This window comes from Oryx dammah, unplaced genomic scaffold (assembly GCF_014754425.2).
Source record: "Oryx dammah isolate SB20612 unplaced genomic scaffold, SCBI_Odam_1.1 HiC_scaffold_1, whole genome shotgun sequence".
Classification (NCBI taxonomy): Eukaryota; Metazoa; Chordata; class Mammalia; order Artiodactyla; family Bovidae; genus Oryx; species Oryx dammah.
In genome coordinates this window covers 61,781,167-61,805,910 of record NW_024070185.1, presented here as the reverse complement: position 1 = coordinate 61,805,910, position 24,744 = coordinate 61,781,167, and the positions used below count along the sequence as shown (strand labels likewise).

At 44.8% G+C, this 24,744-nt stretch overlaps 1 long non-coding RNA gene across 1 annotated transcript; it reads left to right on the top strand.

Annotated features, from left to right (window-relative positions):
• Positions 1-2,014: 2,014 nt before the first annotated feature.
• On the top strand, positions 2,015-20,315 carry LOC120862596. Its single transcript, XR_005720813.1, has 3 exons — positions 2,015-2,096; positions 3,197-3,201; positions 20,288-20,315. It is a non-coding gene; the product is annotated as an uncharacterized LOC120862596 (long non-coding RNA).
• The last annotated feature ends 4,429 nt before the right edge of the window (positions 20,316-24,744 follow it).

Genomic DNA, 24,744 nt, shown 5'->3' with positions numbered 1-24,744 from the left:
TGCACTCATCTCACATGCTAGTAAAGTAATGCTCAAAATGTTCCAAGCCAGGCTTCAGCAATAAGTGAACTGTGAATTTCCTGATGTTCAAGCTGGTTTTAGAAAAGGCAGAGGAACCAGAGATCAAATTGCAAACATCCGCTGGATCTTGGAAAAAGCAAGAGAGTTCCAGAAAAACATCTATTTCTGCTTTATTGACTATGCCAAAGCCTTTGACTGTGTGGATCACAATAAACTGTGGGAAATTCTGAAAGAGATGGGAATACCAGCCCACCTGACCTGACTCTTGAGAAACCTGTATGCAGGTCAGGAAGCAACAGTTAGAACTGGACATGGAACAACAGACTGATTCCAAATAGGAAAAGGAGTACATCAAGGCTGAATATTGTCACCCTGCTTATTTAACTTCTATGCAGAGTACATCATGAGAAACGCTGGGCTGGAAGAAGCACAAGCTGGAATCCAGATTGCCGGAAGAAATATCAATAACCTCAGATATGCAGATGCCACCACCCTTATGGCAGAAAGTGAAGAGGAACTAAAAAGCCTCTTGATGAAAGTGAAAGTGGAGAGTGAAAAAGCTGGCTTAAAATTCCACATTCAGAAAACAAAGATCATGGCATCTGGTCCCATCACTTCATGGGAAATAGATGGGAAACAGTGGAAACAGTGGCAGACTTTATTGTTTTGGGCTCCAAATTCACTGCAGATGGTGACTGCAGCCATGAAATTAAAAGACGCTTGCTCCTTGGAAGAAAAGTTATGACCAACCTAGATAGCATATTGAAAGCAGAGACATTATTTTGCCAACAAAGGTCCATCTAGTCAAGGCTATGGTTTTTCCTGTGGTCATGTATGGATGTGAGAGTTGGACTGTGAAGAATTGATGCTTTTGAACTGTGGTGTTGGAGAAGACTCTTGAGAGTCCCTTGGACTGCAAGGAGATCCAACCAGTCCATTCTGAAGGAGATCAGCCCTGGGATTTCTTTGGAAGGACTGATGTTGAAGCTGAAACTCCAGTATGTTGGCCACCTCATGCGAAGAGTTGACTCATTGGAAAAGACCCTGATGCTGGGAGGGATTGGGGGCAGGAGGAGAAGGGGACGACAGAGGATGAGATGGTTGGATGGCATCACTGACTCAATGGACGTGAGTCTGAGTGAACTCCGGGAGTTGGTGATGGACAGGAAGGCCTGGTGTGCTGCGATTCATGGGGTTGCAAAGAGTCGGACACGACTGAACGACTGAACTGAACTGAATATTCCACTGTGTGGGTATGCATACACACACACACATACACTCTCTCTCACTTATAGATACATACACCACATCTTTATCCATTTATCCATCAATGGGCCTTTAGTTTGTTTCCACGTCTTACCTATTGTAAATAGACCTGTATGAACATAGAGGTACATATAGCTTTTCAAATTATAGTTTTGTCTAGATATATGCCCAGTAGTAGAATTGCTGGGTCATATGGCAACTCTGGTGGACTTCTTGGTGGTTCAGACGGTAAAGCGTCTGCCTACAATGTGGGAAGTAAGTGAAGTTGCTCAGTCGTGTCAACTCTTTGCAACCCCATGGACTGTAGCCTACCAGGCTCCTCCATCCATGGGATTTTCCAGGCAAAGTACTGGAGTGGATTGCCATTTCCTTCTCCAGTGGATCTTCCCAACCCAGGGATCGAACCTGGGTCTTCCGCGTTGTAGACAGACGTTTTACCGTCTGAGTCAGCAGGGAAACCCGGGTTCTATTTCTGGGTTGGGAGGATCCCCTGGAGAAGGAAATGGGAACCCACTCCAGTACTCTTGCCTAGAAAATCCCATGGACAGAGGATCCTGGTAGGCTACAGTCCATGGGGTCGCAAAGAGTTGAACATGACTGAGCGACTTCGCTTTCACTTTTCACTTTCATGGCAACTCTATTTTTAGTTTTATAAGGAATCTCCATACTTTTCTCCATAATGGCTGCACTAATTTGCATTCCAACAACAGTGTATCAGGGTTCCCTTTTCTCTACACCCTCTCCAGCATTTGTTATTTGCAGACTTTTAAATCATGGCCATTGTGACCAATGTGAGGTGGTACCTTATTGTAGGGGACCTAGTTAAATTTAAAAGCTTTTGCAAAGCAAAGGAAACCACTGACAACATGAAAAGACAGCCTACTGAAAGGGAGAAAATATTTGCAAAGTTATGATTGATAAGGGGTTAATATCCAAAATCTATAAACAGTTCATACAACTCGACATATAATGTCCCAGTTAAAAATGAGCAGAAGACCAAAACAGACATTTTTCCCAAGAGGTTATACAGATGGCCAACAGGCACGTGAAAAACTGCTTAAGACTGCTAATCATCAGAGAAGTGCAAATCAAAACCACAATGAGATATCATCTTACACATCTTACACCTCTCAAGATGGCTGTCATTAAAAAGTCTAAAAGTAACAGCACTGGCAAGGATGTAGAGAGAAGGGAACCACAGTACACTCTTGGTGAGATTATAAATTGGTGCAGCCATTGTTTAAAACAGCATAGAACAACCGTATTTAGCAATTCCACTGCTGAGTATATATCCAAAGAAAATGAAAACACTAACTCGGAAAGGTATGTGCACCCCAGTGTTTATAGCAGCACTGTTTACAATGACGAGATATGCAAACAACCGAAGTGCCATCACTGGATAAAGAATGTGTGGTATATATACATGAGAGGGGGCTTCCCAGGCGGCTCAGTGGCAAAGAATCGGCCTGCCAATGCACAAGGTGCAGGAGATGTGGGCTCCACCTCTGGACTGGGAGGTGCTCTGGAGGAGGAAAAGACAACCCGCTCCAGCATTCTTGCCTGGAAAATCCCATGGACAGTGGAGCCTGGAGGGCTACGGTCCATGGAGTTACAGAGAGTTAGGAACAACTGAGCATCTGAGCTTTAGTATACATAATAGAATATTACTCAGCCATTAAAAAGAATGAAATTCTGCCACTTGCAACAATGTGGATGGACCAAGAAAGTATTATACTTAGTGAAATAAGTAAAATAGAGAAATAAGAATACTCTGTTATTACTTATATGTGGAATCTAAAAAAACAAAAGAAGTGAATGTGTATAATAAAACAGAGACAAGCCCACAAATATAGAGAACAGACAAGTGGTTACCAGTGAGGAGAGGTAAGTGGGAGGGGTGAGACAGTAGTTTGTGTCTCTTAAACCCATACCCCTATGTATAATATAAATAAGCAACAAGGGTATATTGTACAGCACAGGGAAATATAGCCATTATTTGGCAATAACTTTAAAAGGGGTATAGTCTATAAAAATTTTCAATTACTATGTCATAAACCTGAAACAAATATAATATGAATCATTTAAAAAATAAAAAGGGAGGTAGGAAGAAACAGAGAAGAGGATAGGATGAAAGAAAGTAACTCCAGAGGAATGACAAGGAGGCGGGAATGTGGTGAAGTACAGGAAGAAGATGAATCGAGAAAAAAAGAGGCACCAGAGGGCAGGTGGTGGGGAGAAAGTGAAGACAAAGAGCAGAAGCAATCAGCCCTCCCTTCTCTTTCTCTTCCTGGTCCCTAAGGGTTAAAATGTCTCCAGCCACCTCAGCTGCTGGTTGTGGAAGGTTGGGAGATGGGGAGGCCAAACCCGCCTTCCCGGGGGTCCCATCTTTTCCCAGCAACCAGAAGCAGGTCAGCACTGTGGGGTGGACAGCGCCTGACTGGGCAGGACATTGCACTCACTTCTAGATCCCTCTGTGAGGTGCTGGGTTTGAGCCCCCCAAGTCCAATCTTTAACTCCTCCCTTTTGGGCAGCTTTCTCAGCTGGCTTGGGACCTGATCGAAAGGAGTAGGCCAGGGTGGGGCTGGCGCATGGTCTCTTCTGGGGCAGGGCCTGACACATGGAGGAACACCTTTCAGGACCACCCCAGGTACCAGGGGTTTCCTAAGAAGTATGAGAGGAGGACCCTTCCTGCAAAGGCTCAGGGTGCTTGGAGAGATACAACAGATGGACATGAAATCCTTGGAGAACAGTAGGAGGGATGTAGACTAAGCTTCAGCATTCCTGGAGGTCTGTTCTTGGAGTCTCACTGAAACTCAACCCTGCCAGTCACCAGCTATGTGACCCTAGGCACTTTCTTCACTTCTCTGGGCCTCAGGTTACACATCTGTAAAATGCACATTATACTCTCTGCCCTGCCTGGCGTCCAGGAGCTGTTTGAACACATCTAGGATGATGGATGTAGAAGCACTTTGTAAACTCTGGTACCCTCTATCCATGTGAGCTTTCACCCCTGGATTCCAGCCTGTGTGGCCAAGGTGTTGAACTGTGTTTCTCTGTTGGGCTGTAGTTTTTATCCGAGGATTACATGATAAACCTCCACATGAGGGCAGTCCCTTGACCTTCTTAAGTTACTGTTGACATTTTATCTCTTGTTCTGTTCAGTGTATGAAGACATACTTGCTCTGTTATTTTTAGAATATAATATGAGGGAAAGATGTGTGTTTCTTGAAGAACAGATTCCTTTATCAGAAAGTGAAAATTACATAATTCATCCTTATTGTCTTTTAGTCTCAGCTACCAGGAAGATGAGAGTAAAATTTAAGCTCAGTAATAACAATATGGGGCTTCCTAGGTGGCTCAGTGGTAAAGAATCCGCCTACCAATGCAGGGGACACAGGAGACGTAAGTTCTATCCCTGGGTGAGGAAGATCCCCTGGAGAAGGAAATAGCAACCCACTCCAGTATTCTTGTCTGGAAAATCCCTTGGGCAGAGGAGCCTAGCAGGCTATAGTCCTTGGGGTCGCCAGTGAGTCAAACATAACTTAGCAACTAAACAAATAACAATAGAGGTCATTTTTATACATTTTCTTCCATTTTTTAAACCTGATTTTAATTTGCTGCTGCTGTTTCAGGTTGAGTTGATGCCAAGCTGATCCAAAGATGAGAACCATGCTAACAAACCCGAAACACTCCATTCCAGTCCTCAAGAGCAACACTGTTGAATAGGGAGATAGCATACATTTCACCATCTGTATTAGCTTCCCGTGGCTGCTGTAACAAAGTACCACAAACTTGGTGGCTTAAAGCTGTAGAAATTTATTCTTTTATGGTTCTGGAGGCCAGAAGTTTCAAATCAAAGTGTCAGCATGGCTGTGCTTCCTCTGGAGGCCCTAGGGGAGAATTCCTTCCTTGCCTCTTCCAGCTTCCGGTTGTTGCCAGCATTGCTTTGCTTGTGACGGCATCACTGCAATCTCTGCCTCTGTCGTCACATCACCTTTCTTTGTGTCTTCTCCCCTTCTGTCTGTGTCAAAACTCCCTCTGCCTCTCAGGAGGACACATGTGTTTACATGTAGGGTCTACCTAGATAATCCAGGATTAAGCTCCTCCTTTCAAGATCCTTAACTTAATCACATCTTTTGCCATGAAAGGTAGCAGTCATGGGAAATTAGGAAATGGATATATATCCTCGGTACACTGTGGAGCCCACCATTCCATCTGAGAACCCTAGATTCATAGGCTCATCCACTGTCCCTCATTCATTGTGTAACTCAGTGGTTAGGAGCAAATGCTCTGGAGTCTTTTGGGTTCCCAGCATACCTCTGTCACTGGCTGTGGGACCTTGGGAAAATTCCTTGATCTCTCAGCACCTCAGTTTTCCTGCCTGAAAAACTGTGGATAGTAGCTCTCTTGTAGGGTTTTTATAAGGATTAAACAAAATGCCCTGTAAAAACACACAGCATAGCACCTGGCCCATAGTAATCACTCAATAAATGTTAACTACTATTACAGTTGATGGTTTTAGGATATGTCTACAACTTCTTTAATATTCCTTCTTTCAAGAGGTGAGGCTTAATTCTCCTCTGGAGTATTGACTGGACCTAGTGCCTCACTGACAATGAAGAGAATAAAGCAGAAATAACAATGTGACTTCAAGACCTAGGTCATAAAAGATGCTGTGGCTTGGCCCTTTCTCTCTTCTTCAAATCACTCACTCTGGGGAAGCCAGCTTTTATGTCATAAGAACCTTGTGGGAAGGAACTGAGGTCTCCTGACGTCGGCCCACAGTAAGTGATTTCAGAAGAGGATCCTTCAGTTCCAGCCCAGCTTTCAGATGACTGCAGCCCTGGTCCATACCTTGATTGAAATCTCACGAGGGACTCTGAGCCAGACTACCCAGCTCTTGGCTCTCTGACCCACAGAAACTCTGAGATAGCAAATGTTGTTTTAAGCCACTGAGCTTTAGGGTAATTTGTCATACAGCAGCAGCTAACTGATAAATTAGTTATTTATTATTTAATCTTTAAATATTAATTACCTATTGCATGCCAGGCAAGGGAGATTATACAGTTGGCAGAATATCCACTTTTAAAAAACAGTCTAGTGGGGATTGGAGTGGGCCATGGAATATAAAACCATGTTTGCAATGGAGTGTGAGACAATGCCTGTGTGGTCTGTAGCACAGACAAGGTAGAAAAATGCTTTCTTAAGACAGCATTCTATGGAGGGGGCTGCTGATCTGGTTGGGCCTGGCTGGAATATCAGAATATAGGCTGAAGTTCAGGCAGAATCCAGTCGGTGTAGGATCTGCATCTAACTACCCGGAGGGACTTTGAGAAGGATAAAAACCTCAGTAGTTTATTAAAATCCCATACTAAAGCTAAATGTACACCTATCCCACGATCCAGAAATTCCACTCTTGAATATAAATCAAAGAGAAATGTAGCTCACCCAAAGATGAGGTGATTCATAGCAATGTTATTCATAATATCTGTAAACTGGAGGTATCCTAGTGTCTATAAACAAATTTCAGTATGTTCACACCATGGAATGTTTCTCAGCAGTGGCAGAGAGCAAACAACTGGTATATGCAATAATGTGAATGAATCTCAAAAACATGCTGAACAAAGAAGCCAGGAATATATCATATTTATAGGGATGTTGTTGTTCAGTCACGCTGTCATATCTGACTCTGTGCAACCCCATGGACTGCAGCCCTCCAGGCTTCCCTGTCCATCACCAACTCCCGGAGCTTGCTCAAACTCATGTCCACCAAGTCAGTGACACCCTCCAACCATCTCATCCTCTGTCGTCCCCTTCTCCTCCTGCCTTCAATCTTTCCCAGCATCGGTCTTTTCTAATGAGTCTGCTCTTTGCATCAGGTGGCCAAAGTATTGGAGCTTCAGGATCAGTCCTTCCAATGAATATTCAGGACTGATTTCCTTTAGGATGGACTGGTTGGATCTCCTTGCAGTCCATGGGACTCTCAAGAGTCTTCTCCAGCACCACAGTTCAAAAGCATCGATTCTTCAGCACTCAGCCTTCTTTATAGTCCAACTCTCATATCCATACATGACTACTGGAAAAACCATAGCTTTGACTAGACAGACCTTTGTCGGCAAAGTAATCCCTGCTTTTTGATATGCTATCTAGCTTGGTCATAGCTTTTCTTCCAAGGAGCAAGCAAGCGTCTTTTAATTTCATGGCTGCAATCACCATCTGAAGTGATTTTGGAGCCCAAGAAAATAAAATCTCTCACTGTTTCCATTTTTTCCCCATCTATTTGCCATGAAGTGATGGGACCAGATGCCATGATCTTAGTTTTCTGAAGGTGGAGTTTTAAGCCAACTTTTTCACTCTCCTCTTTCATTTTCATCAAGAGGCTCTTTAGCTCCTCTTCGTTTTCTGCCATAAGGGTGGTGTCATCTGCATATCTGAGGTTATTGATATTTCTCCCAGCAATCTTGATTCCAGCTTGTGCTCGGCATTGCTCATTATGTACTCTGCATATAAGTTAAGTAAGCAAGGTGACAGTGTATAGCCTTGACGTACTTATTTCCCAATTTGGAACCAGTCCTTTGTTCCACGTCCGGTTCTAACTGTTGCTTCTTGACCTGCATACAGATTTCTCAGGAGGCAAGTATGGTGGTCTGGTATTCCCATCTCTATAAGAATTTTCCAAAGTTTGTTGTGATTCACACAGTCAAAGGTTTTAGCATAGTCAATGAAGCAGAAGTAGATATTTTTCTGGAATTCTCTTGCTTTTTCTATGAATGGTTCTATGAAGATCTACATGAACTTCTAGAAAAAAAGATGTTCTTTTCATCATAGGGGACTGGAATGTAAAAGTAGTAAGTCAAGAGATACCTGGAGTAACAGGCAAGTTTGGCCTTGGAGTACAATATGGAGCAGGGCAAAGGCTAATAGAGTTTTGCCCAGAGACCACACTGGTCATAGCAAATACCCTCTTCCAACATTTATAAGAATATATAAGCATATAACAAAATCAAGATAAAAGACATTTGCAGAACTTTATGCATTTAATACCTTAAATAAATGGACTACTAAAAAAGAATGAAGCATATTATTAGGGAAGAATTCCATGTATTTTAACATATTTATCATACATAAGAGTATATGCAGTATACTACAAATCAGTGCTCTCTGACATAAATATTCAGCTCCTTGTCAGAGGGTCTCATTGGCTTAACTGTATGGCTAAGACAGCAATTCCTAACTGGTGTACACTGGAGTACCACAAAGGTGTGAACTCAATTTCAGCTACAGTAATTCCGGATGTGGTTGGAATATTGAGCTGGGGAGATTATAGGATCAAGGGTAGCCGGAGTACAGCTCACTGGGAGCGAGAAGTAGGGTCACACACAAGAGCTCTTCTTTGTGGGTATGTTAGGGCTTACAGGGCTTCCTGGGTGGCGCAGTGGTAAAGAATCTGAATCTGTTATGGGTCTGCCTGTTCCACTTTCACACATCTTTCTCTGAACTTCTGTGCCACTTGCAAGCAGGGGATGTTTTCTTGTCGCGTGGCCTTAATATTTGAAGACCATCTTTAGGCTTATGACAAGAGCTTGTGACAAGTGCAAGCCTAGGGAAGTGTTCCTAGGGAAGTCTGTTTCCTCTGTACATTCTTCAAGATCCCGGCACCCTGCTCCATGCCCATATACTGGGTTATGGAATTTCCATTTATCCTGAGGTTTCTGGGGAACCATGGGAAGCTTTTGAGCAGTAAAGAGACACGATTAGATTTGTATTCTTAAAAACTATCATGGCTATCATTAATGTAGTGTTTCCTTTGTTCCAGGTGCTTTAGATATGCATGGCCACAAGAGTGCTCTGGCTGCGGGGCGGACAGTGGATTGGAGACAGTCAGGAGGTGCAGGCAGACCAGCCAGGGCTGCTGCTGGGGAAGAGTGGGTGAAAGCCTGCACCAAGGCAGTGGCCCCCAGGTGGGAGAGGTGCTCAGGAGGCAGGGTTGCCTGGGGACTACCTCAGAGGAGTGAGGAAGGAGAGGGAGTCTGGGAAGGACTCCTGAGGGTCTGGCTTAGGTGACTATGGAGAATTTTGGAATGAGTGGCATTGAGGATTCTCAGTATCCTATAAACCCAGCTCCCAAAAGTGGAAGGAGCCCTAGAGACTACCTAGTCTCATTCTATATCACTTATTCTCTGATAATTCCCAAGCTGACTGTAGGTCGTCTATGGACACACCATTTTTTATGGTTGGGAGACTATTTTTATTGTATTAATAAACACTAGCATGTGAGACCCATGGTTTTATAGATTTTATTGCTTAGCAAAAGGCTAAAGAAGCTATTTCAATTTAAAAAGTAAGTTTATAAAAGGAAAAATATTGTCAGTAATACCACACTTACAAGGTGGCACTAGTAGTAAAGAACCCGCCTGTCGATGCAGGAGACGTAAGAGACATGAGTTCAGTCCCCGGGTTGGGAAGAGCCTCTGGAAGAGGCCACAACAATCCACTCCAGTATTCTTGCCTGGAGAATCCCATGGACAGAGCAACCTGGCAGGCTACAGTCCATAGGGTCGCACAAAGTTGGACATGCCTGAAGCAACTTGGCACGCACGTACAGAGATATGGCTGAAATTAGGCATGAGTGAAGTTCAGGGAACCTGCCACCACCTGGAACACTAATCTCCATAGGATGCTATGTGGTGAATCCCCGTATTTCCCTGTGGGACCCGCCTGAATGGAGCCTAGCTGTCCAATCAGCTCTGGCCCATCGGCCCAGGGGAATCCACAGAGACATCTCTGAAGTCGCCCTCAAAGGCAGATCAGGCTTCTCCTGGTTAAGGATTTGATGGTTGCTGTAAGAAGGCAGTGACGATGAACATGCTGTTCCCTGGAGGCCTTCAGGAGCCTCTAGCTCAGGGAGGTGAACTTGTCTTTACCCGCCTGCCCTTTGTGCCGGTCTCTGCCTCGTGCTCAGAAAAGACTGCTACACGCAGGCTGGAGCTTCATGTGTGGATCCAGGGACTTTGTCTCAGGAGGCGCTGTAAGGGATGGCATGTGTGGTGCCCCTGGGACCCCTGAACCACTCACTTGCAGATGGAGGGTGGCTTTGGGCACCCCAGCCATTGGACAGTGCATTCTTGCCTAGACGAGGCCTTCCCTGATGGGCTGGGCCTCCCTTTGTGCCATTCCCCAGCACAATGCATGTAATCCTGCCGACCTGCCCAGCAGAGGCGGGCAGGCAGGAGCAGCTTGGTTTCCTGTCTTGTTGAATGGCTTGAATGGGTGCTGGGCCGACTGTTAATCCCCCAGCAGCTGACTGTGCCGGCAGGGGGGTAGAGGAGGAAGTACGGGAGGACAGCCGCTCTCTTGTCTTCTTTCCACACAGGAGGCTGGCGCAGCCCTGCCTGGCACAGTTCCACCTACGTTTAAAGGCAAGATGTGAGACAGCCGTCGGGCTGCTTGCCGGCGCCCGCTTAGAGCACTCTGCCCTTCTCCAGTACTGTACTTGGCCAGAGCTGGGTGAGCTAGGATTACAAGCAGGGAGCTCAAGGTGGAGAAAAGGAGCTTCAAGACCCTAGCATGTCAGAACTGGAAGCAGCCTTAGGGATTCTGCTCCCCCCTTTCTTTTACAGATGGGGAAACTGAGGCCCATACAGGTCAGAGACATGTCTAAGGTCACACAAGAAAGAGACAGTAGCTGACTTCAGTCAGGTGGCCTGTCCAGTGGACAGCAGTTGTTTCCTAGGCTGCTTCCTGGAGCATCTGCAGCTACCGGGAGACATTTAGTGCTCCTGACAAAGACTTACATGGTCAGATGTGCTGGGAGATGCTGCCTGGGCACCAAGTCCATGGAGGAGTGGAGGGCATGGCAGGCCCTGCAGGCTGATGTTAATGCCGCCCTTTCCAAATAGACTTGGCAGTGCAGCTCTCTCTTTCAGGTGGCACCTTTTCTCACACAGAAGTAGTACCTATTCTAAAGCACACAGTCTGGAAATTCTGCACTAGTCCATGCTATAGACTTTCCAGAAGTGATGATAAAGATGGTGAGGACACTTCTATTTAAACTCTGGAGTTTAATCCATGTGGGAGCCTGTACAATGGGAGGGATCTCCTCTTGAACTGAGACTCACCTGGTGTTTGTTGAGCATCTCTTATTAACCAGGTGCCTTCTACCACCTTATTTCTGCTGAGCCTCCCAATAACGCCTTTAGAAAGGTAATAGAATCTCGATTTTACGATGGTGAAAACTGAGACACCTGAAACCAAGTTAGTTGCTTAAGGTCACACAGCCAGCAGTCAGTGAAAGCAGGTTTTAAGCCGAGGTCCGCCTGCCTTCAATTTAGTGCTCCCGCTCTCTTGCCGTGCTCCCAGTCTTTTGCTGTGCTCTCGTCTCCTTTTCCCCTACAGTCAGATAGTGAGAAGCAAATACATCAGACTCAAAAAGAAAGGAAAAATGCCTAGGTTCATACCCTATTCCATTCTTGATGCATTGTGTGACCTTGGACAGACCTGTCCCCCGCCCCGCCCCCCTCATCTCAGCCCCTCCCCCTACCAGCCCCTGGGACTCTCTCCTGCTTCAACATTCCATGACCCATTCCATGACTCTGGTCTCAGGCCCACAGAGGTCATCCTGTGGGGGAGGGTCAGTCCAGGAACGGGTGACATGAGGCTGAATTCATGTGAATTCAGGCCAGGCCAGCCGCCTGCCTGAGCAGGAGGAGTGTGTGCCGACTCACTCCTGACAGCTTGTGAGAGCCATGGGAAACTGTCACCCAGGGCTCAGGGATGGAGTCGGCCCTGCATGATGCTGGTTCTCAGGACCATGACCTGTGACACCCTCACATGTAATGACCTCCTTAATGGGTGGTGGAGAAACTTGCAGGACTGGTGAGGGTGGGGCCCGGAAAGGGGCAGGCAGGCATTGTGGCATTCTAGACCTGACCTCAGATCACTTCTTATAGTCTATATTTGTCATTACTTGGCCAGTTGGTCCACCTTCTTTTATTGTAAACTAAGGCGATTGTCTTAGTTTAAGTTACCTGAGAAGGGGACTCTAAAACAAAGATTTGACTTACACTTTGTCAAGACTTTGTCTAAGACTCTAAGGCAAGTGGTTTGTTTGGGATGAGATCCCAGGAAATGCTGCCAGGGGGCCTGAAAGTAACGCAGGGATGGAAAGAACACAGTGAATGACATGCTCTCCAGCAAGTGGCCCTGTGAGCAGCTGGAGCTTGACTGTCCTGCAGGTTCTGGGAATGAGTGTATATGGCCTTGGGGTTGACCTGTCTGAGGGGCCAGACAGTAGCCCCCAGCTCGGTGGAGACAGTACCCCCCAGCCAGTGGTGGAGAACTACTGCCAGGGGGGACTGTTAATTCCCCAGCATATCTGGCCTGTGCTGGGAATGACCAGTAGGGAGAGGCCCCTGGCAGAGTGGGAGGAGCTGTGGGCACGTGGGCGGGGAATAACGTGTTTGCCACAGAGGACTGGTAAGCCGAAGCTGCTTCTCCTACACCAGAGAAGGGGTCTGAGTGCCTCCAGAGCTTGCTGGGGGGTAGGGATGGGAGGATGCTGAGTGAGCCAGTTGTCCTCTTGGAGTTTCAGTCTTCTCGTCTAGCAGGTGAAAAGGGAGCCCCTGCCCTGCCTGTCACACACAGGCCCAAATCATAAATTGTAAAAAGATGATGCGTATATATTGGCCTTAGCTTCACTTGGCTCAGCAGTAAAGAATCCACCTGCCAGTGCAGGAGACCTGGGTGCCATCCCTGGGTCAGAAAGATCCCCTGGAGAAGGGAATGGCAACCCACTCCAGTATTCGTGCCTGAAGAATCCCATGGACAAAGGAGCTTGGTGAGGTATGGTCCATGGGGTCACAAAGAGTCAGACACAACTGAGTGACTAGACACCGCCGCCACCGTATATTCAGCTTGCTCCCTGTCTTTCTCATCATCTGCCTGTCCCCATTACCCCACACCAGTTCTCAGTCACTTCAGCTGGGATCGTGAGCATTTTGGTCATTCCTACTCTTCCTCCACCTTAGAAAGCATCCATCCTCCTTAGAAAGGGAAAGGATTTTAGATTTAGAAATTAAGATTTTTAAGCTCAAGAGGAAGCAGAATGATGTGGAATCAAGAGGCCAGAAATATTCCTTTATTCAGGACCTACCATATCCATAGGCTGAGGGTGCTCAATGATGACACAGTTCCCAAAGGAGCTCTGTGTCCATGGTAGAGGGGGCAAGCCCCTTGTCCTCCTGTGGCTTCAGTCTCCCCACCTGTAAAATGGGCCAGGCGGTTCCTGGGGTCCCTTCAAGTGCTATCATTTTTTACTTTAAGTACAAAACCCCCAGTCTTCTCAATATCTTCAGCTTGGGGTCAGTGGAGGAACTAGCGGCCAGGGCCCCTGTGTGTCTGGAGGTGATGGGTGGAGGCAGGGAAAGATTCACTCTGAGCCCTCCATGGAGACCGCCATCGCGCCTGGGCTCCATCTGCCGTGAGCACCGTGTAAGCTCTGCAAACAGCGGCTGAAGATGGTGGATTTGGGCAGCATTAAGCTGTATTAAGTTGAGCTGTTTCTACAAAGAGTACATTTTAGGATAAACATGGCACCAAAGATACGCTAAGAGGATGTAGCACTTGTATTAATAAGAAGTGGCTTCATGCCATGGGCAGCACCTGGTGCAGAGAACTGCTCCCTGACTCCACCCACCCACATGTTGGACTCTCTAAGGAAAAAATTGCACAGCATCTCCTTCTGCTGTTTCTTCTCGAAGAATCACCTCTTGAGGCCCTAGGCACATGATCCAGGCTGAGCCAATCAGAGGACTCCAACCTCCTGGCTACCGTGATTGGTTCAATGATGACCATGTGACCCAATCCAGGCAAATTGGAGTCCTTTTCTTGGAATTTCTTTTAGCTAGTTGGAAAGAATTCTCTCCTGACACGATGGAGATGTGAACTTAGAGCTTTTGGAAGCCATATTCTCACCGATGGTGAAGCCTGTCTGTGGCAGGATGGAATGAAGCCAACAGTTAGAGATGAGAAGCTGAGAAGAAAGTGTCTTGGTGTCTGAGTCCCTGGTCCCAGACCTCCCTGAGGCCAAGTCTACCCTGCCCTTATTGGTTACTTAAAATAATAAAATGCCTTCTCTACCTAAGCCTTCTTTGTTAAGAAACAAAACTTTACTTGAGCTTTATTTCTCTCACCCCTAGGCAAGAGAATCTGAAATGAGACTAGCACCTTCCATTTATTGAGCTTATTGTGTGCCAGGAGCTTTTCACTGCATCCCCTTAGGTAATCCTGCACACAGCCACGTGGGCCATGATTATAATGCTCGTTTTACAGATGAGGAAGCTGAGATGCAGAGGGTTGAAGGACTTACTGAAGGTCAATCAACTGTTAGTAAGTGGTCAAGCACGGATTCAGACCTAGGTCTGGCTAACACCAAAGGCTGTGTGCTTAGCCCTTTTGCCACAAGACTCTTCCACAACCTTAAGCCTCTCTGGTTTTCATCCCCTGGGCAGCCGCCTTCAGAACAGTTTCCTTGATTTGACATTTTGTGTCTTGGTTTCTTGGGGAGTGACTGAATTGCAAATAAAATTAGCATCGTAAATAAACTTTCGGTATTGAGGTCTTATGATTGCCCTCAGCAGCTTAAAGTCAGCCTCCATGTTTGATTTCTCCTCACACTTTCACCAAGCTGAGCAAACGCTTTTTAATCAACATTCTCGGGAGTGTGTGACATTTCTGATCCTAGGAAATCCTAGTCTTAAGAACTGTCACCAGTGTTGTTCTCTCCAGAGGCTTAAAGAGGTAAAGTAACTTGCCAAGGTTGCCCAGCTTGTCAGGGCAGAGCAGAAATTGGAGCCCAGTTCTCCATTTAGTTTATTCCTTTTCCAACAAATTTCTGAGTCCTTACATCCCTCAGGCTTCCAAACCCTCTGCCACAAGATGCTTGTGTCCAGACACAGGTGAGTGATACTGATGCTATCACTGGTAGAGGGTGGTGCAGAAAGCCCCACCTTCTTGCTTTTAACCATCGAGAGCTTGAGTTGTCCTCATTAAAACCTCCCATGGGACCTTAGAAAAGCCTGTGGACAGGGAGTTGGGGCAGAGTAGCTGCCTTTCCTTCCAAAAACAGAGGGTTCCCTCAAAGCCAGTGTAGACTGGAGGGGATACAGGAGAGCTCAGGGCTAGCCTTGGCACTGCCAGTGAATCTGAGTGACCTTGAATAAGTCCATCAAAAATAGCCACTCTTATCAAGCAGTTTTGAATGTGCAGATGTTCATAGCTATCGAATGAAGTAGGTTCTAGTCACCCCACCTGACAGTGAATCTGAGGCACGAGGCAATTAATAACACATCCAAGTCAATGTGACACAACTAGCAAGTGACAGAACTGTGATTAGAAGCCAGGAAGTCTTATTCCAGAGTTCATTCTGTTAGCCACCCCACTGTATCATCTCCCTTTTGAACTGTGAATCAGAGTGGTGGTTTAGTCTCTATGTCACATCTGATTCTTTGTGACCCCATGGGCTCCAGCATGCCAGGACCCTCTGTCCTTTACTGTCTCCCAAAGTTTGCTCAAATTCATGTCCACTGAGTCAGTGATGCCATCTAATCAACTCTTCCTCTGCTGAAATCAGGATATTTCTGCAATCAAACTATTCCAGTTTTGGCAGAAGGAGGGTACACCAGTCAGTATGATTCTGAGGTTGAAATCACAAATTTTGTATTAAGATAAAACCAGAGTAAATTTATGTAGTCTCCTTCAAAGGAAGCTCATGTGGCTTCTTTCATAAGAAAAAGGAAAAAAGTCCCATTCTCTGCTATTCCATGGATGAGCATTATCTCAGCAGGGTCTTTCCCAGCTCATTACAGGTTGCAAAGTTAACTGCAGTGTCTCTGAACTCAGAAGGTCCTCTGGCAAGGCAAAGAGAGTTCTCTCCCATTTTACTGATGAGAAAACTGAGACCAGAGTGGGGAAAAATATTTGTGACATGCATGTGTGTATGTATATGTTTGTTTCTGCGTACATGTGTAAGAAGGGCCCTGGGTGCTCCCGCAGCCCTGGACCTCAGCTGTGAGAGGAACTCACAGCTGTGATGCTTGGAGGGAAACGTTCCAGCTCACTGCCCATGTATGGAGTCACTCAGACTTAGCTAAATACACAGCAGTTAGGAGCCTGTGCTGCAAGCAGCTGAAATCAGCGGGCAGCAGAAAAATGTGGGTGTAGCTCCCTTTCCGCTCCTCCCTTCCCCTCTTCTCCCCCACTTCCCACAGGGTGGAACTGCCTGGAACAGGCCCGGCCCAGCCCACGAGCCTGCACACGCAGCATCCAGGAACAACTGCAGGGAGCTCAGGGGCACATGTAGGAACATGCTTATGTACTTATGTATGTATACATACATGTATACATGTATGTATACATATATGTATGTACTCGCACATGTGTACATACATGGCTTTCTAGAAGGAGTATTCGGGAAAGGTCTGGGACTCTGGGTTCTGACTCAGCCTCTGAATCTCTGGTGACCTGTGAGCCTTGTTTCTCCATCTGTATAATGGGCACGATGATGTTTGCCTCCCAGGGCTGTTACAAGGATCTGAAAAAAGAAGGCAGGTCTGAGAACTCGACCTGAAGGAGCCTGGGAGGCAATTAGCCTAATGCTCACATTTCAAGACAGAGCTGCTGAAGCCCAGAGAGGGACCCAGAGCAAATTAGACACAGATTGGCTAGAACACAGGCCTCCTGACTCACCAAGCACGGCCCTGAAAAGAGCAAGGTGCTGTTTAAGGCAAGTTCTTGCTCTTGGATTTGAGCATCCACGTGGATGTGATTTTGAGACCAGAATGCTTTGTAAACAGAATTTATTAACACAGATTCGCATGTACTGTGCCAAGGTGGGGAGGGTCCTCTTTCTTTGTGAAATATTAGCTCAGATAGGCATACAAAAGACTGTGAATCTGTGCTTAACATATTTGATTTGCTTTCTGCCTACAAGTTCATACTAAACCCTTGCTTATCTGTCAGGCTTTTTATTGACATATCAATTCAGCTTTCCCTAAAAGATAAACTCTGAAATAGAGGCAAGGCAGCTGGGTTTAGGGCCAGTAGGAGTGTTTGCCTAAGAGCCTGACCCTGGGCTTCCCTATTTGTAAACTGCCAGGCTTATGCTCATTGCTCTTCTCGGCTCCCACCTTCCCTGGCCCCTCAGGTCCGCCCCAGCCTCCACTTCCTCCCCACGACTCTCAGTTTGCCCTCTTACTGCAGCTTTCCATACATACGCCCAAATGTCTGTCAGCTTGGGTGCCCCTCCCAGCAGGAACCAAAACTCCAGTGCCCCTCACAGGACCCAGCCCGCAGTCACTGCTCAGGAAGTGGGAGGGCTCCCAGGTAAACTTGGAGTTGAGGCATGCAGGTCACAGGAGGAAGGAAGATAGTACGTAAAGCCCTGGGAAAGCCCGCATTCCTTTGCCCCTCAGCTCCTGCCACCCAGCCTATGTAGCAGGTGGCAGTCTCCTACTAATGATCACATCTGTTTATTTCACATACCATGTGCCAGGCATTTCATATGTGTTAATTCTAATAAAGATTGAAGGCAGGAGGAGAAGGGGATGACAGAGAATGAGCTGGTTGGATGGCATCACCAACTCAATGGACATGACTTTGAGCAAGGTCCGGGAGATGATAAAGGACAGGGAAGCCTGGCGTGCTGCAGTCGCTGGGGTCGCAAAGAGCTGGACACGACTGAGTGACTGAACAACAACAATCTTAATCAGCTCTGATCCCATTTTCAAGATGGGGACCTGAAGCTCAGAAACCTCCATTTATTTGCTTCAGGGAGAGAAAGTGGGATTGGGCCCCAGGTCTGTCTGGTTCCCAAAGCCATGCTTATTCTGTGATATGACAGACGTCTTCCTGATGCTCCCAGGAGACTTGGGACTAGGAGATTACCCTCTGCAGGGATTTTTTCTTGTTATAGAGGTAGGGAGGAGAGGCTCTTCCTGGCCCCTGCCTCTTCCTGGGCTCTCTTTCATCCTCTGACCTTGGTTTTCCTATGAGTACAGTGAGGAAAGGGAGCACGTCCACCAAACTTTATCGGCAGTTCTGACAGATCATCCACTTTCACCACTCGAACTTTTAGGAGCGAAGACAGGGAGGCAGTGGGGCAAAGGGAGGACCCAGTGGTAACAGCTGTCCTCAGAAGGGGACGAGGAAGGACTCAGGCTGCCTGGGATGGTGACAGTTCACCTTTTTGGTCCATAGCCCATGGAAACTTGGAACCCAGGAAGGCTTGCACATCTGATGAGCTGCAGAATCACCAGGGACCCTTGCTAAAATGCAGATTCCTGGGTTCTCCTGGAGGACTAGGGTGATAGGTTTGGGACAAGAGGAACAGGACTGTGCATTTTTTTTCCTGATCAGTTCTGTTTCTTTTAAAAAAATTTTATTGAATTATAGTTATTTACAATTTTTGTTAATTTCTGCTTTATAGGAAAGTGACTCAGTTGTACACATATATATTCTTTTACATATTCTTTTCCATTATAGTTTATCACAGGATATGGAATATAGTTCCCTGTGCTATATACAGTCGGACCTTGTTGTTTATCCATCCTATATATGCTAGTTTACATCTGCTAATCTCAAACTCCAATCCTTCCTTCCCCTACCTCCTTCCCCCTTGATAACCATAAGATTGTTCTCTGTGTCAGTGAATCTGTTTCTGTTTCGTAGATATGTTCATTTGTATCATTTTATTATTTTAAATTTTGGAATATTTTTTAACATGGCAGTAAGGTTTTTTTAAAATATAAATTTATTTATTTTAATTGGAGGTTAATTACTTTACAATATTGTATTGGTTTTGCCATACATCAACATGAATCCGCCACAGGTATACACGTGTTCCCCATCCTGAACCCCCCTGCCTCCTCCCTCCCTGTACCATCCCTCTGGGTCGTCTCAGTGCACCAGCCCCAAGCATCCAGTATCATGCATCGAACCTGGACTGGCGACTCATTTCACATGATATTATATTTGTTTCAATGCCATTCTCCCAAATCATCCCACCCTCTCCCTCTCCCACAGAGTCCAAAAGACTGTTCTATACATCTGTGTCTCTTTTGCTGTCTCGCATACAGGGTTATTGTTACCATCTTTCTAAATTCCATATATATGCATTAGTATACTGTGTTGGTGTTTTTCTTTCTGGCTTACTTCACTCTGTATAATAGGCTTCAGTTTCATCCACCTCATTAGAACGGATTCAAATGTATCCTTTTTAATGGCTGAGTAATACTCCATTGTGTATATGTACCACAGCTTTCTTATCCATTCATCTGCTGCGGTAAGTTTTTACCACAGAAAGATACTTATTTGTTTATTTTTGGCCACACCATGCAGCATGTGGGATCTTAGTTCCCTAACTAGGGATCGAACCCACAGTCCCTGCACTGACAGCACAGAGTCTTAACCACTAGACCATGAGGGAAGACCCCCATTTATGTCATATTGTAGATTCCACATATAAGGGATGGCGTCTGGTGCTTGTCTTTCTCTTTCTGACTGACTGTGCTTTGTATGATCATCTCTAGGCTGCCCCAGGTAACTGCAAGTGGCATTATCTCAGTCTTCTTACGGCTGAGTAGTATGCCACTGTGTGTGTGTGAGGGTGTACCTCTTCTTTGTCCACTCACCTGTCGATGGACGTTTAGGTTGTTTGCGTGTCGTGGCTATTGTGAATAGTGCTGCTGTGAGCATAGAGGTGTGTGTGTCTCTCCACATTGTCTTTCTGTCTGGCTATATGCCCAGGAGTGAAATCGCTGGATCATGTGGCAGCTGTTTTCAGTTTTTTGAGGAACCGCTATACTGTTTTCCATGATTGCTCTAATGTACATTCCTACCAACAGTGTGAAAGTGTTCCCTTTCCTCCACACTCTCTTCAACATTTATTATTTGTAGACTTTAATGACGGCCGTTCTGACCAGTGTGAGATGGCACCTCACTGTAGTTTTATTTGCATTTATCTAATAATTTGTGGTAGTGAGCATCTTTTCATGTGTCTAGTGGCCATCTGTATGTCTTCTTTGGAGAAATGTCTGTTTAGGTCTTCTGCCCATTTTTCAATTAGATTGTTTGTTTTTGTTATTGAGTTGTATGAGCCCTTTGCATATTTTGGAAGTTAAGACCTTGTTGGTTGCATTGCAAATATTCTCTCCCAGTTTATAGGCTGTCTTTTTATTCTGTTTATGGTTGCTTTTGCTATACAAAAGCTTGTAAGTTTGATTAGGTCCCATTTGTTAATTTTTGCTTTTATTTCTATTGTCTTGTGGGACTTACCTAAGAAAACACTGATATTAAAAAAAAAAAACACACATTGGTATGATTTATGTCAGAGAATGTTTTGCCTGTGTTCTCTTCTAGGAGTTTTGTTGTGTTATGTCTTATATTTATGTCTTTAAGTCATTTTTAGTTTATTTTTGTGTAGGGTGTGAGGTGGTAGTCTAGCTTCATTGATTTACATACTGATCCTGAAGCAGCCAGGTAAACCAGGAATTTTACAACAACTCTTTTAGAGAGAATAAAGGCAAATAAAAGAAAACAACTCAATCCTAGATATATAAATACAAAAGAAAAAAATATCAAGAAGCAAAAAGAATCATACTTATCTATTATATCTTCTTTATCCATTCCTCTGTTAATGGGCACTTGTGCTGCTTACATATCTTGGCTATTGCAAACAATGTTGCTGTGAAATTGAGGGGCATGTATTTTTTCAAGTTAGTGTTTTTGGTTTTTTTTTAATATATACCCAGGAGTAGAATTGCCAGATCATATGGTAGTTTTATTTTTAGTATTTGGAACTCTGAGGGGTATTAACTAGAAGGTGGCAAGAAATCTTCTGTGGTCTAGGCAATAAGGCATAGACACAAGTATATATATTTGTGAAAATTCATCAAGCTGTACGCATGTAATGCACTTTACTGAGAATGTATTATACGTCAATTTTTCGACATTAAAAAATAGTAAATATTGGAAATCTCAATGAACTACAGAATGCTGCCATCAAGCAAACTGTATTCACTCACCAGAATGCAAAACTAGAATTTCAGTTATTGACAGATAGCTCCTCCTTGCAATTCCATACACCTGTAAACAACCCTTATAAATAACTCTTAAGTTAAAGAGAAATCCAAATGGAAATTACATTATTTAGAACTGTATGATAGGAGCACCATTTCTTAGTTCCTAGTACATAGAAGGAACTTAAATATGTGTTGAATAATTGGATATCAGATCTGTGAGATGTTGCCAAGGTAATACTCAGAAGGAAATTTACACCATTAACTGTCCTCACTATTAAAAGAGAAAACTTTAAGGAGTGGAATCACCAAACTTTCAATCCAAGAGGCTAGGAAAACAGTAAAATAAGCTCAGAGAAGTGTAAGGACGAAACTGATAGAGGTAAAATGAGAAATTATTGAAAAAGAAACAACTAAATCAAGCCCCAAAACCCAGTACAAATGATCAACAAAATGAAAGCCAGTTCTTTGAAAAGCTGATAAAATAGTTTGGTCTTAGGGATAACTAAGGGGGGAAAAAAGACACAAACAACACCAAGAACAAAAATAAGGGCAGAGGTTAAAAGAAGATCTGACTATAGACACAGAAATTTAAAACTGTAGAAAACAAGTAGTGCGGTAACTGGTAAAAGGAACTTAAGGATGGGCACGTCCAGTGAGCTTCCTGGAGTTTCCTGTCTCACTGAGATTCAAAGTAATAACGGCAGGAGAGGGATGGGGGGCTGGGTGAAATAGGTGAAGGGGGTTAAGAGGAATATTTCCAGTTACAAAATAAACAAGTCATGGGAATGTAATATACATAGGGAATTTAGTCAGTAACATTGTAAATACTTTGTATGGTGTCAGATGGTTACTAGACTTATTGTGGCAATCAATTTGTTTTAGATATAAATGCCTAACCACTGTGTTGTACATTTAAAACTAATATAGTTTTGTATGTCAACTATACTTTGGGTATACAAAAACAAAAAGCAAAATACAAACTGGTTTGCATCAGATGAAGTTCCCTTTATCCACCCCCAATATTAAAAAAATAAAAACAAAATGGTGGCAGAATCAGGCAAGAAAAGCAGTGCAGTCAGGGGTTATATTGTGTGTCCTTGAAGGGCAGAAGCACAGGTCCCAGATTGGGTGTGCAGGGCCTCCTGGAGACAGCTCAGCCATTCAGACCTCCCATCCCTGCACTTGTCTCCTCTTTGACCTCAAGAGGGCTGGCACTATGTGCAGAGATCTCTGCGCTGTACTAGATCTGGCTGTTTCACCTCTAGGATGCTTTGGACGTGTAAGGTCCCTCTCTCCAGGTGCCCCAGGGCATTTCCTCCTGGGGTGGTCGGGCTCAGTGTATCTCCAGCCAGGCTCACTCAGTGGGAGGTCCGGGGCCGCCACACCCAGGACCTCCTTCTTCCTCCTGAAAACTGTCTGGGCCAGGGACCCAGGCCAGAAGAATCTAGGGTGGTGAGGATGCTGGTCCCCTGTTGAGAGAGAGCAGCCACATCATCTCCCACAGTTGCGCTCTACTACAGAACCCACTGAACGATCCCTACTGTATGCCCCCATGCCCACCCTGTCTCTTCCTGACTGAGCCTTGCCAGTGGTGTGTTAGTAAATGTTTAACCAAAACTCTCTCAAAAAAGATACCTGCATAGATATCTGTGCATAAGTTATATTTTCCCAATATAAAGGATGTATGGCACACAATTTACAAATAGTAATATGAAATACTCTTTTTTTTTGTAAATTCCATGCACCTTAACTTTAGTGCTGCTCTTCCCTGGAGGCTCAGTTGGTAAAGAATCTGCCTGCAGTGTGGGAGACCTGAGTTTGATCCCTGGGTCAGGAAGATCCCCTAGAGAAGGGAATGGCAACCCACTCCAGTATTCTTATCTGGAGAAGTCCATGACAGAGGAGCCTGACAGGCTACAGTCTATGGGGTTGCAAAGAGTCAGACATGACTGAATAACTAACACTTTCACTTTCATTCCTTGTGAAATCCTCTATTAGTGTGTACAAGTGTATGAACAATAATAGTATTACAAAGTCACACTATAAACAAATACTTGATTACCATAGGATTCAGCCAAGAAGTCACTCATGTCACAGAGTCAAGTTCCTTCATAAATGTTGGCTGGTATTTTCATTTATATTAATGAGTAAGACAAAAATGAAATAATGAAGAATAATTCATGGAACTTTACTCATTCATCAATGACAAATACTTTGCTGAATCAGATAATAGTTTGAGTATTAGAAGTATTTCCTCATATTTTGGTACTATTCATAATGTTTAAAAAACCATAGACATGACTGTCATAAATTTAATCTGCATTATTAATATTTTCTCCATCACTTTTTAAAGTCCAGAGTCTAAACTCTAGAAAGCAACAAAGCATTACACTGAGTCCTGATTTGGATTACTTGCCCATTTGCATGGTGTAAATGCTCCCCCCACCTCCAGTTTCAGGCCACAGACATGGTATCACTAACAGCATGGAGTTGGGGACAAATGTGTGGGTACAGACCATATGGTTAACAATAGATGAGAACAACCTCAGGGACATAGGTCACAGTAAAATAATGTGGAAGTGATTAGTATCGAGTATTACCTTTGTTTCAAATGTTATTTATGAAATTACAAGTTCATATACTTTATTTTTAATAATGGCTATGTTTAGGCACCAACACTCGATATTTCTGAAAATTTAGCAGTCAGCTCTCACTAGCTGGCATGCACTGGCTCCAGCATATGCCAGGTGTCCTCACTCTGATTCTGTGTCCAAACGCCACCTCCTCCGTGATGTCTTCCCTGATTAATTCGGGCAGAAGCCTTCTCTTTCTCCCAGTTGCTCTGAGGGTGGGCACCAGGTCTGATTTACCTCTGTCCTTCAGGGCCTGGCATTGAGGAAGCATGTGCCAAGGCCACACGTTGAGCCAGTCCTCTCCACCCCGGCCCCAGAGGCCTTCCACACCCTGACTCTCCTGTGCACAGTCACCACCCCTCCACTCTGCCCCTTCAGCCATCCCTGTCGGCCACATGGAAACTGTAGGGACAGGTTCTCGATGGCAGGGCAGCCACTTGGCCTTGTCTCCCTATGTGTAAAGAGGGGATGGAAAGAAGGAAGCACAGTGATACTCCTTCCAGTCTCTTTTTCCTAGGCATATAGTTATGGGCTGTTATTAATATATTCGGTCTGGGCATGCTATTTTTTTTTAGTGTCTTATGGTTTCTTAAGTAGTATCATAAGCAATTTTCACATTCCTGTATAGTTTTCAAATTTTTCACTATTTGTGAATGCATATTGTCATATTTAATTAAAACTCACTTTACCTTTCCTTTGAGAAATTTATACAGTTTTTGTTTTCTGTGTAGAACCAGTTTTACTTGATC